The sequence below is a fragment of the Coccinella septempunctata genome, chromosome 7 (assembly GCF_907165205.1).
Source record: "Coccinella septempunctata chromosome 7, icCocSept1.1, whole genome shotgun sequence".
NCBI classification, from domain to species: domain Eukaryota; kingdom Metazoa; phylum Arthropoda; class Insecta; order Coleoptera; family Coccinellidae; genus Coccinella; species Coccinella septempunctata.
The window spans coordinates 30,485,307-30,498,192 of record NC_058195.1 but is presented as its reverse complement, the minus strand read 5'-3'; the positions used below and the strand labels follow the sequence as shown (position 1 = coordinate 30,498,192).

General features: G+C 34.0%; 1 long non-coding RNA gene across 2 annotated transcripts; it reads right to left on the bottom strand.

Moving 5' to 3' along the window:
* Positions 1-9,958: 9,958 nt before the first annotated feature.
* LOC123316354 lies at positions 9,959-12,674 on the bottom strand. Of its 2 annotated transcripts, XR_006538062.1 has the most exons (4): positions 12,484-12,674; positions 12,294-12,362; positions 12,156-12,221; positions 9,959-10,120 (listed from the first exon to the last, which is right to left on the bottom strand). It is a non-coding gene; the product is annotated as an uncharacterized LOC123316354 (long non-coding RNA). The 2 variants fall into 2 exon arrangements; XR_006538061.1 differs by having other exon boundaries at positions 12,294-12,674.
* Between the last annotated feature and the right edge of the window lie 212 nt (positions 12,675-12,886).

Sequence of the window (12,886 nt, the reverse complement as noted above, 5' to 3'; positions counted from 1 at the left end):
AGCGAGAAGGCGATCAAAAAATTCTGCGATGTTTTCATATAATTGCAAGGGGTAGAAAAAAACACCTCTTAAATCGTTTCGCGAAAAGTTTTTTACTTATGCATATAATACTTTTGAGAAATCAATTTTTGATAGCTTGATTCATTTTGAACAAATAAGATCTCTCGTCATTTCCTGCAAAGTGACAGTTTTTACCTAGTTGGCGTATATCATGCTGACATTATAGAGAAACACCACCAATTTTTTATTGCCTATAGAACAACTACAAAATTTGATTGATAGTTACTAAGGAGAAAATTAAACATTTATTTTCACATGCCATCTTCAGGGGGCTGCTCAAAAAAATATATTTGAAAAACCCACTGTTTTTCGACCATAAATTAACTAGTCATTTACAAATTGCATGAATATATTCATACAATGTTAGTTTTATATTTATATTTCATTAATATTCATATATTATATTATCCTAATTCTCCATAGGTACCGAAGTACGCCTCAGAAGCTCCGTAAGCTTGTACGAGTTCGGAGAATAAGATTTGTTCTAGCTTACTGTGTCCTTACGCCACCTTAGGCGCAGCACTGTTAATTCGAACACAACAGTGAATGGTGGCTCGTACCCGTATGGACAAGAAAATTCCTTCTCTAGCCCAGGATCGAACTCAGTACCTTACGGTTGCGAAATACTGAGCCGACGCTTCTGGCTTCTAACCACCAAGCTACGGACGCTGTGTTTAATGAAACAACTCTGAGTAAAAAGCATCAACGAAAAATGTATCCATGTTGTCTATAGGTATGGTTTAAAAAATAAAATTTGTCGAATTAGTTTTATCCATTTTCTCACATTTGACATCAAGTATTTTTTGAACACCATACACAACATGGATGCATAGTTTCCGAATTTCGATTTCAAATTTCCTCGGAGTTATTTTGTAAGAAATTGATGGAATCTGAAAAAAGGTTAGAAATAGTCTCTATGTACCATTAATTTCTAAGCCAGTCGACGAAAATGGTTGTTTACCATGATACCTTCCCATGCGTATGTTGGATAGTTTTTCCGATATCATATTTTGATATATGTACCCTAAAATATCATCAAATTGATTATTCGCTTCAAGATTTTGCTCAACGAATTAGGTACAAAATCCAGGGATCCACTCACGTGATATACACAGTACCTACATAAATTCTGAAGGAACATACCGGGTTATTCAAAACTAAAATAAAATCTGGAAACTATTGATATTGCTTACTAATTATATGGCAAATATATGGTTTCGGGATATTGAAAACACAAAAATTGATAATAATGATTATTTTGACAGTAGAAACAAGAAAATTTAGTTGTAGGGGTTTTTTCTTAAAAATAAGAATTCTTATATAACTCGTTTTACTGTAGATTATAGCCTTCTATAATTCCTTCTATAATCCCAAACAAGAGACCTATCCTGTCAGGTAAAAATTGTATTTTTCTCAAAAACCTTCTTTTGGAGATTTTTGTTTCACATAATGGAATTGCAATTTATGCATCTTCGAATGGCGGACATAGATTTTGTATTTCCTATAGCGAGTAAGCTTCTGTCAAATAACATCACTCACTTCCCTGTTTTTAATCACAATACCAAACTTTACTTTCACACCATGGACTGTGTAGCGTTCAATTTCATTGCAGCACAAAATACTTCGTATAGTAATTTGGGTTGCCTACTGATTTCGAGTTCGACGAATTTAAATTGTCTCGGGGAATGTTTATCGGTTGTTTTTTTCCATATGTGCCAGATACGGTAATTTCCTTCAAGAAAGAATTTACTTTCGTACTTCGAAATTGGGAAAGTAGATATTTCGATTTATTCTGTGGAAATCCAAGAGTTTTGGGATAAAAATATTTTCCTGATTTCTTTCAATATTGTATTGCGAGTTGGTTATTTGATGAAGCAATATAATACCCAAATTTGGGGATCATTGGAGTGTATTGAAAGAGTATCTTTCTCCATTAGGCCACACAACATCAAAGTGAGTTTTTTTTCATACATTCGTTAATAGTTTATATCTTCATCTAGAACGATTAATATCGTACATCCCATTGTTCTAGGGCCTTTTTTTTCCCGACTTTTTCTTCTTGAGTTTACGTTTGGAATATAACGTAAAATATAAGAGTGCTGTCGACAGAGAATTCAATTTACCTAAGATCCAAGAACATCAAGGATACTGAACGAGCGCTGCAGATTTTTGGTTTATGTTCAATTTTTGTCTTCACGAGTTTGGACTCACAGGATTGAGAATTGGTGACGTAGTTTTAATAATAGTTTCAATCCTGCTGTTCATCAAACTGGTATGTACAGATAATTTAGATTTCGATTGCTGGTACCAATCAAGAGTGCCTTGTGACATAGGCACTTTTCTAGTGAAGTTGATTTTGGAGTTTTGACATTAATAAGTGAATATCTATTTTTAGGATCTGTCTCTTGTTCCATTTCTTTACACCCGCTTCATTGTTATTTTCAGATTGTAAAAATTTGTAACACTCTTTTTCAAAAGAATATATATATATATATATATATATATATATATATATATATATATATATATATATATATATATATATATATATATATATATATATATATATATATATATATATATATATATATATATATATATATATATATATCTATGTACAGCGGTACATATGGGGACCGTTTCGGAGATCGCGCGGTACATATGGGGACCTTCGGTACTTATTGGACCGGTCCCCATATGTTTTTAGATGCAGCGGTACTTATTGGGACCGGTCCCCATAAGTTTTCGTTAGTCTATCGGTACATATCAGGACCGTTTCAAAAATAGATACAACGGTAATTATTGGGACCAGTGTATATAAATTTGAATGTTCCATTTCATTATGAATTCCCCTATGATATAATTGTGGATAGCTCATTGATTTGGTCGACTGATAAGTTGTATTTTATAGCTACATATTCTTACAAAAAGTGTGAAAATATGGTAAAAATGCAAAACTGAAATGAAACTCATTATATTAGTTGATGAGCAATAGAAAATAATTCTAATTTACCATGTTGCATCGAATTCAATTCAATTCACATGAGAATATAGGAAAATTTATACAACATATAAGAAAAATACTCAAATTTATTGAAAAAATTATGTGAATGAAAATTCAGGAGTTGATGAAATAATTTTTAATATATATATATATATATAAAATAATATACATAATACATACCTATTTATACGAAACACGTTAGAATAATAACATATATAGAGAAAGAATAAAAACATAATTTGATATCATACATATATAGTCAAAATATTGGATATTGTGAGGGTGGATACTTTTGAAACTGATGAGACGGTTTTAACAAAGTTTATTTAAAGATATATTTAACACACAGGTGAATAATACAAAATGGCCGATGGTCGCTTGAAACTATTAATAGTGAGATTAGCCTTTATCTATTCGCATTCCCGACAGAACTGGCTTCTGCACCATTAATAGCACGTGTACCTAACTTAGTTGCGCATGCGCATTAGGCCGAACATAATATTAGTTGTCAGCAGGTTGCTTTATAGAAGTGGACTGGTCCCAAATCAACTTTGGCCAGCAGTTCTTACTTCAACACCCCCTCCCAAACTGAGGACTTGACAACTAATCAACAGAAAACTGAAAGTTCCATTTAACTGACTTCGATAAACTAAGAAATATAGAATATATATAAAGTATACAATAGATAGTATTTTTATTAGAATTTATATAAATCAAGCCTTAAACCTACAACAGGATTGTCAGTGGAACCATACAGAGCTGTTGCTGTGAGGCAATGGAATAGGGTTCCTTATAGCGAACCAACTGTCCTTAATATTTGGTATGGTATCAATACATTGTGTCCAGGGACCGGAGACCCTTCCCACAAGTGATATTATACCATCATATCAACTGAAACTGATCAACAGATACATATGCCATAATGCATGCATATCACATAGTAGATCAACATATAAATGACATGACTGATCACATACATAGTATGTTCCATCATATCGGACTAACATGATTAATTCATTACACACATATGTGGTCAGAATTTTGGATTTCGCATCTATCATTTCCAGGGACCGGAGACCCTTCCAAATCAAGACACTAGTATTCGTAAGAGTATGTATCCAGGGACCGGAGACCCTTCCTACATGTCTCAAATGAACACTTCAACATGTATATTCATCAAATTATATCTCCAGGGTCCAAAGACCCTTCCAATATAACTCGAACAAATATACAACAAATTTTGAGTATTATCAGATTATGTTTCCAGGAACGAAGAACCTTTCCACAATATACAGATAAAACACTCAACAGACATATTACCAAAGTACCTAAGGGATCGAAGATCCTTTCAAGATACTAAGATAAACAACAGAATTCATTATCAGAGTATGTTTTAGATCGAAGATCATTTATAACACTACTCAGATAAGGTATACATAATGACTGAAAAGAAAAAATTAATATTACTTATGAAATGTTTGATCAAACAGAGCATGTTTTGAGTTTGTCATTGACTTTTCTCATTTTCTTCCTATAATATTGAATCATTATGACTTATTACTTGGTTATCATCTTTTGCTTGAATTGGATATTTTCATGCAAATCAAACCTCATAGAATACAAGGTGATCACGAAACTTAGTGAGCTTTGCTGCATTCAATGGTTTTGTTAGAATGTCAGCAATCTGATCATTGGTATTAATCTTCACAATATTAATTTTCTTATCTCTTACGTGTTGACGAATCAATAAATATTTACGTTCCACATACTTCAAGCGGCTTTTACTTGTGCTAGCCAGACAGTTACGTCTTGCTGCTTCATTGTCTTTATATATATTAACTGGAAATGCTCTGAGACCCACAGTCTCTTCTAATAATTGTGCTAAAAATAGAATTTCATTAGTAGCATGAGTAAGTGCAATAAATTCCGCTTCTGCTGAACTTTGTGCTATTGTTGATTGAAGTTTTGAGCACCATACAACAGGATTACCAAATGCCTGTGGTCGACTTTTGACCACACTTATCACCTGAAAAATCTGCATCACAATAACATGACAAAATTGGGGATCCTACTGTGAATTTTAGACCTAACTGACTTGTACCTTTCAAATACCTGAAAACTCTTTTAACTAATGTCCAATGATACTGCTGTGGATTAGCTTGGAATCTAGCCAAATAACCTACGGCAAAGGATATATCAGGTCTTGTGAACATACTTAAATACAGTAGGGAACCTATAGCTTTCTTATACGGAAAATCTGCTTCATTCGTTACTTCCGGAACTTTATGATTTCCTTGAGGAACTAAAGGAGTGTCAACTGAATTTGAGTTTTCCATTCGAAATTCCTTCAACATTTCATTAACAAACTGTGTTTGATGAAGAAACAACTGATTTTCTGATCTAGTGATTTCCAAACCAAGAAATTTTGTAGGAAAGCCAAATTGTTTTACCTTAAAACGTGACTTCAACATATTCACATTTTCCTGAATAAGGTTTCTACAACTACCTGTAATTAATAGATCATCAACATATACTAAAATCAAAATGATATTACTATCTTCCTTTTTCTTATATAAACATGGTTCTCGTAAATTTGATTCAAAACCAGAATCCTTCAGAAAATTATCAAGTGTCATAAACCAACATTTCGGTGCTATAGATAATCCATAAAGAGCTTTTCGTAACTTCAATATTACCTTTGATTTATCAAGATTGATTCCTTCAGGAACACTTACATATTTTGGTCGATCAATTTCACCATGAAGAAATGCTGTTTTGACATCCAACTGTTCAACATGCCAATTCCTAGAAACTGACAAAGCAAATAATAATTTAACAACTGATAGAGCTGGTGTAGGAGATGCAGTTTCCTCAGGAGTATACTTTTCAGTATCTTTGCATCCTACAACAACTAAACGAGCCTTACACACACCATTGTCCTTAACTGTAAATACCCATTTCAACGGAATACTTTTCATACCTTGTTTTCTTTCCACAATTTCCCAAACTTCATGTTGGTTTATAGCTTCAAGTTCGGACTGAATGGCAGTAATCCATTTACTACTTTCTGAACATGTCATTGCTTCCAGATATGTTTGAGGTGTTTTACTTGTCTGATAGATTTTTGTATCATATACAAAACCAAATGGATTCAAAATTGTGGCATTAACTGAAATTTGCGGCATATCAAGTCCACTGGTTTCATTGCCATCAAAATCATCTAGCTGGGATATTTCTTCATATTCTATCTCATTATTTATCTGAGAGCTAACTGAAACATTTTCTAACATATTTGTAGCACTTGTTTTATCAACAGAATTGTTGGAGCTACTCTGTACTGGACTTGTAGTTCTTACAGAATCAGAGTTTTGTTCAACTGATTTCATTTCAACAGGATTGTTTGCAACTGATACAACAGAATTGCCAGTAGGTGGCACAACAGATATGTCCGTAATGGACGCAACAGAATTGCCTACAGAGGGCGTAACAGAAACGTTCTCACTGGACTCAACAGATTCAGAAGAAACTGTTAATTCATCACTTGGGACTGATAACTTTGATTCATATGACTTGTAGGTAAATTCTTCATTTATTAGAACATTACAAGATGTAATAGTCTTACAGGTTTTAGGATCATACAACAAATAGCCAGTATCGGTATATCCTATTAAATACATTGTGCTAGATCTTGCATTCAACTTTTTACCTTTTGGAACATTTTCATTTCTAACTTCTGCCTGTGAACCGAAAATTCTTATATTTTGCAGATCGGCTTGTTTTCCATAGAGTTTTTCATATGGAGTCAAAAAGTCTAATGATGAATGAGGCGTACGATTGTATAGATAGCAAGCAGTCGAAAATGCAAAACCCCAGAAAGTATTTGGAAAGCCTGATTCAAATAACAAGGCTCTAGCCCTTTCTTGGAGTGTTCTATTGAACCTTTCAGCAGTTCCATTATGCTCATGTTGATAAGGTTCTGCTAACTGAATTTGAATACCAAACTGATCGAGAACTTGTTGACAAGATTCGCTGATGAACTCTGTTCCATTATCACAACGTAATTTTCTGAATTGACCAGGACTAGGAAATAATGACTGAAGATAGTTCAAAGCAGACTTCAAAAACTTGAAAGTTTCAGACTTTTTTTTCATCAGGAAAATTTGTGCATATCTTGAATAATCATCTAGAACAATTAAAATATACTTTTTCTTAGTGTAATGTGTTGGCGGATTGACAGTTAATAGATCTGAATGAAGAATTTCACAAGCTCTAGTGGCTCGATCTCTTTCTTTTGCACATGTTTTTCTGGTCATTTTTGCTTTAGAACAAATTGTACAATTACCAGTACTGAGATTATACGTGAGTTCTTTAACTCCTTGAACAACATTAGGTAATTTTCCTAAGTAAGAAGATGATATATGACCCATTCTACGATGCCACATACTACCTTCCTGAGCCAACATTTTTAACTGATTACGAGTAAATCTTTTACGTAATTTTCGTGTTTCTCTTCTACTATTATTGACTTTCTTATTGGATTTGATAACTGAGAGTTTCATTTTAAAACTAGAATTATCTTTCGAACTTAACTGTTTATTTATACTTTCTACTTTATTTACATTAATTTTGTTGATACTACTTCTACTTGTATCACCAGGATTGACTCTTGCTGAAATTCGATAAACGCCATCCGATACAAAGAGCAGGGAGATCTTTCTTCTTAATTTTCTAGATAAAATAAATCCATTATTAGCATTTAGCACAAGACTTGTCCCAAACTGAATATTAAATGCACGGACACTGAGAATATTATCCCTTACTTCGGGGACATACTGAACATTAGCTAGATGTACAATGTGCGAACTTTTTCCAAACTGTACTAGTAATGGAAGTGTTCCCTGACCCATTGACATAGTGCTTTCAGTTTCCGATGCCAAAACAACAGATATCGGCTCTTTATAAGCCTGATAGTTCAACAAAATATTCTGTACATTCACTACATGGTGAGATGCACCAGAATCAACTAGAAATGTTGCAAACATACTGAAATTATTCAAACGAACAATGACTTACTAGATTTTTGATCTTTCAGTTTCCTACAGTCCTTCTTTTCGTGTCCCTTCTTATGGCAATAAAAGCAGAATCTCTCTGTGTTCACACATGTGTTTGACTTGTGGAACATCAAACCACATTTTCTGCAACTTGCATCACGCTTTTCAGCTGGTGTCATTTTCTTTATTTTCTCCAACTGATTCAGTGTGTAAGGACTCTTTTCTGCCCTTTTCTCTTTAAAATAAGGAGACCTCTTGGCTTGATATTTCTCTTTCTTTGAACCATCCCTGTTTGTTCGATCAGACCTATTCTCTAAACAAAAATCACAACAATTATTATCATCTCTCTTACCACATTTGATGCAGAGCACTGAAACTGAATTAGGATTAGCAAAAGTACATTCTCCAATGGGATCGTCAATACAAAAAGAGCATACAGTATACACTTCATTGATCTCAGTATTGGGATTCTCACCCGTAATACCAAAACACTCGGAACAAATATCCAAACTATCATTTGATTCATTCTTATACATACTGTTTTCTGCTTCCTTGAAATATTGGCTATTCGCCACCTCCAGAAAGGCATTCTTTACGAACTCGTACGTCCTCGTTTCCTCTGGTAGTGTAGCCATTGTGGTGAAAAACGCCAAGAAACCATTAGCATCCTTGATTTTATGTAGAAAATATCCCACTATGATCTTCGGGTCCAACGGAAAGCCCAGTTCCTTGAATTCTTGAACTCCTTTTTCGAATTGTGAGACGAAGTTCACCGGGTTCATCTTCGGGTAAAATGTGATTTTTCCAAAATTGTCTAAAACTTCCACCATTTTTTGAACATCATTTTTGCCGAACATTTGGATAAGTTTCTTGAAGGCTTCAGCTGCCGATTCTTCGCTTTCTATTATAGCTCTGGGAGCGTGCTGCAAAGATGCTTCCAAGTATTGTAGTACTTGAGCGTTGTACATGTTTTTCTCTTCTACGCTCATGTTACACTCTGGTCCACCCATGTTGTGCAGTAAAAATTGGGATCTTCCTAGGGCCCTAATGTCACGCTCGACTCTTTGCTTCCATGAGCGGAAATTGGAATGACCCCTCAGCTTGTCGCTGTTTTCAAATTGAGGTATTATGAAGGTGGGTATATTGACCTTCTCCACAGATGGTTCCGTTATTGTGCTTCCTGATGAGGTTGCCGGAGGATTCAAGTTGTTTATTTGCTCTGCCAACATCTTCACGAAATTGGTGTTCGTGAGCATTGCAAAAATATTTTCTGGTACTCCCATCGTTGACCTTTCGCTTGCATCGGATTGGTCCATCTCGATCATCTCTTCTTGATTGAACATGCTAGTTGTTGAACACGTGGTCGTCTAGTCTTCTGTTTAACACGTGGTCTTCTAGTCTTCTGTTTAACACGTGGTCTTCTGTTTGTTAATTAATACGCACGCACATACACACAAGCGCTGCTACCATGTGAGGGTGGATACTTTTGAAACTGATGAGACGGTTTTAACAAAGTTTATTTAAAGATATATTTAACACACAGGTGAATAATACAAAATGGCCGATGGTCGCTTGAAACTATTAATAGTGAGATTAGCCTTTATCTATTCGCATTCCCGACAGAACTGGCTTCTGCACCATTAATAGCACGTGTACCTAACTTAGTTGCGCATGCGCATTAGGCCGAACATAATATTAGTTGTCAGCAGGTTGCTTTATAGAAGTGGACTGGTCCCAAATCAACTTTGGCCAGCAGTTCTTACTTCAACAGATATCCCATTATTTAATTCCCTCTCTTGATTTTTTCAGGTTTTCATTTTTGACCCAGGTTTTAGTAGTGGCTACACTTCTTTGAAATACACCTGGATTTGTATTCATGACCTCGTGCATTTTTGGAATGATGGCAATGTATTATTCATAATGTATTCTTTGAAGCCTTCTGAAGCTATTCGTTTCTCTTCTTCAGACCAACGCATCCTACGGCATTTGACATTAGGTGACGGAGCTGTAAAATATTATTTTCATGAATTTAAACAAAATACCAGTTATATTCATACATTATTGTTTTTGAGATATGCAGTCTATTAAGCTAAAAAAATTAGGTCATTTTAATTGTATGTGAGTTTCGAAGTCTAAATAATATTGTCCGGAATAAATAGTTCTAATCTATGAAAATGAATGTGCCATTCATGTCGCCTTTTTTCGAGAAACTTATAATGCCATCAACTGCATTCATCTATCTCCTTTTGTTTTAGAGTTATAGGCCAAAATTGAAATTTGGGCGATTTCAACTTTGGTCATTATCTCCGTTCCTGTTTGTACTAGGATGTTGAAATGAAAAAATTATATAGACACTTTTTCATAGCAATCCAGTGGCGTACTATGACTTTTTCCGAAAGGTATATTTGCCTAGCTATAACATCAAGTTGTGTTTCTTCTTATGGAAATAGTCGTTTAAAATGATCTAGAAAGAATCGCCGTTTCTTTCCCGTTTCAGGAATATATCATACATCAAACATCGCCCTCAGATTCGTTCAGATATTATGAAAAATATAGTTTGTATGTGAATTTTAAATGATTGAGTAGGCTGAATCGCAGAATAATATGTCTCTAGGCATGGTTTAATTATTATTTTACGATTGAATACTTGATTCAATCCTCCATGGTTTGATCTCTATCTATAATTCAGCCTACATAATACTCTTCATTTTAAATTTAACATAGATACAAACTCTATTTTTTATTATATCTAAACGAATATTTCCTCGAACGTGGCTTTTGAAAGAACCAAACACAGCGAACTTATCTGCCAACTGTTTGAAATACCTAACATTCGGTTGATTACGTTCTCGTAATTTTCGAATATTTCCGTAATGCCGCCAGTAATGACTAAATGTTTTAAACCGAGATCAAACCATGGAGGATTGAATCTAGTATTCAAACGCAAAGTAATAATTGGACCATGCGTAGAGACATATTATTCTGTGATTCAGCCTACTTAATACTCAATCATTTAAAATTCACATACTATATTTTTCATGATATCTGAACGAATCTGAGGGCGATGTATGATATATTTCTGAAACGGAAAATAGCGATTCTTTCTATTTCACTTTAAACGACTGTTTCCATAAAAAACAACACAACGATATTATAGCTCAGCAAATATACCTGTTGGAAAAAATCAAAGAACGCCACTGGATTGCTATCAAAAAAGTATCTGTATGAGGTTTTCATTTCAACATCCTAGCACAAACAGGAACGGAGATAATGATCAAAGTTAAAATCGCCCAAATTTAAATTTTGCCCTATAACTCTAAGGCCCGGTACTTTCACCTGCGAATAAATAAATTTATTCGCATTTATTAAGTCTTATTCTTAGGATAAGTAAAAATGCAGTCTTTTCACTTTCAGATAGTGTTATTCATCGAATAAATCTGTCATTGAAACTTAATTAGAAGAGTTTATTTGTCATAGATGGAATGTCGATACGTCATTATTCGTTGAATAAAATTTATTCGAAGGTGAAAGTACCGGGCCTGAAACAAAAGAATATAGAGGAATGCAGTCGATGGCATTATTAGTTTCTCGAAAAAAGACGTCATGAATGGCACATTCATCTTCTTCTATTTCGTTGGGTAAAAAAATTGTAGTTCAGGTATCACCAATTTTGCCCAACCCGTACACAAAAACATACTATTTTTTTCCGTCGGGTGTACCGTTCCGATAAAAATGTATTGGAAAACAAAAGAATATGGAGGAATGCAGTTGATGGCATTATCAGTTTCTCGAAAAAAGACGACATGAATGGCACATTCATTTTCCTCTATCTCGTTGGGTAAAAAAGTTGTAGTTCTGGTATCACCAATATTCAATATTCTCTGCAAATGAAAAAAATTTATGTCTGCTATATCTATATCATCGGTGAGCGGTAAAAAATAAATTTTTCAATATATTCGGTTGAAAGATTCTTGATTTTTGCTGCATTACTGCAATTGCATCTATTTAAAATCAATGATGGATTAATATTCAATTCCTACCTTCAAATACAATGGCTGTCCCGGGATTCCTGATTGAATTTTCATCATTGAAGATTTCCAAATCGTCTTTTGTAAATAATAACGAATTTTATATAAACATCAAGATACAAACAAAGGATATGAGTTTTTCATAATTACCTTGTCTTTGATTGGATTTTTCATCATCTTTGCTTGAAATGACAGTGATTTCACTATTCACAGTCGTTTCTGAAAAATGAAAAAATATTCAATTTCATTTTATTTATACAACAACGAAAAAAAGAAATTATTCATCTCGATGATTAAGAAGAAAAATCGGTATAATGTTTGATTTCAGCAGTAAACCTACTTGATGTAGATTCAGATGAATTTTTTTCTTCAGCCTCTAACTTCTGCTTCAGAGTTAAAAGCTCCTTCCTATTATCTGAAATTATCTCAAGTATAATCAAGAATTAAAAATTATGAAAATTATATACTCACTGCTTTCCGCAATTAGTTCCGCCTCAAAACGGCCACAGCTTTTATAAGGAGCACTCACATTTTTCTTCCCAAACAGCACTAAGGCGAACATGATGATTATCTCTTTTTGTCGTTGCAAGAATATTTAACCGTCACCGAAAAAATACTAGAACTGTACTGTCGCAGGCGTAAAAACTCTTCAAATACTCTTTCAAAAATATCAAACAACTCGAGGACCATCCCTCACCCCTCCTACTGAATTTGGCTGTAAGTAGTACCTAAATGGCAAACAC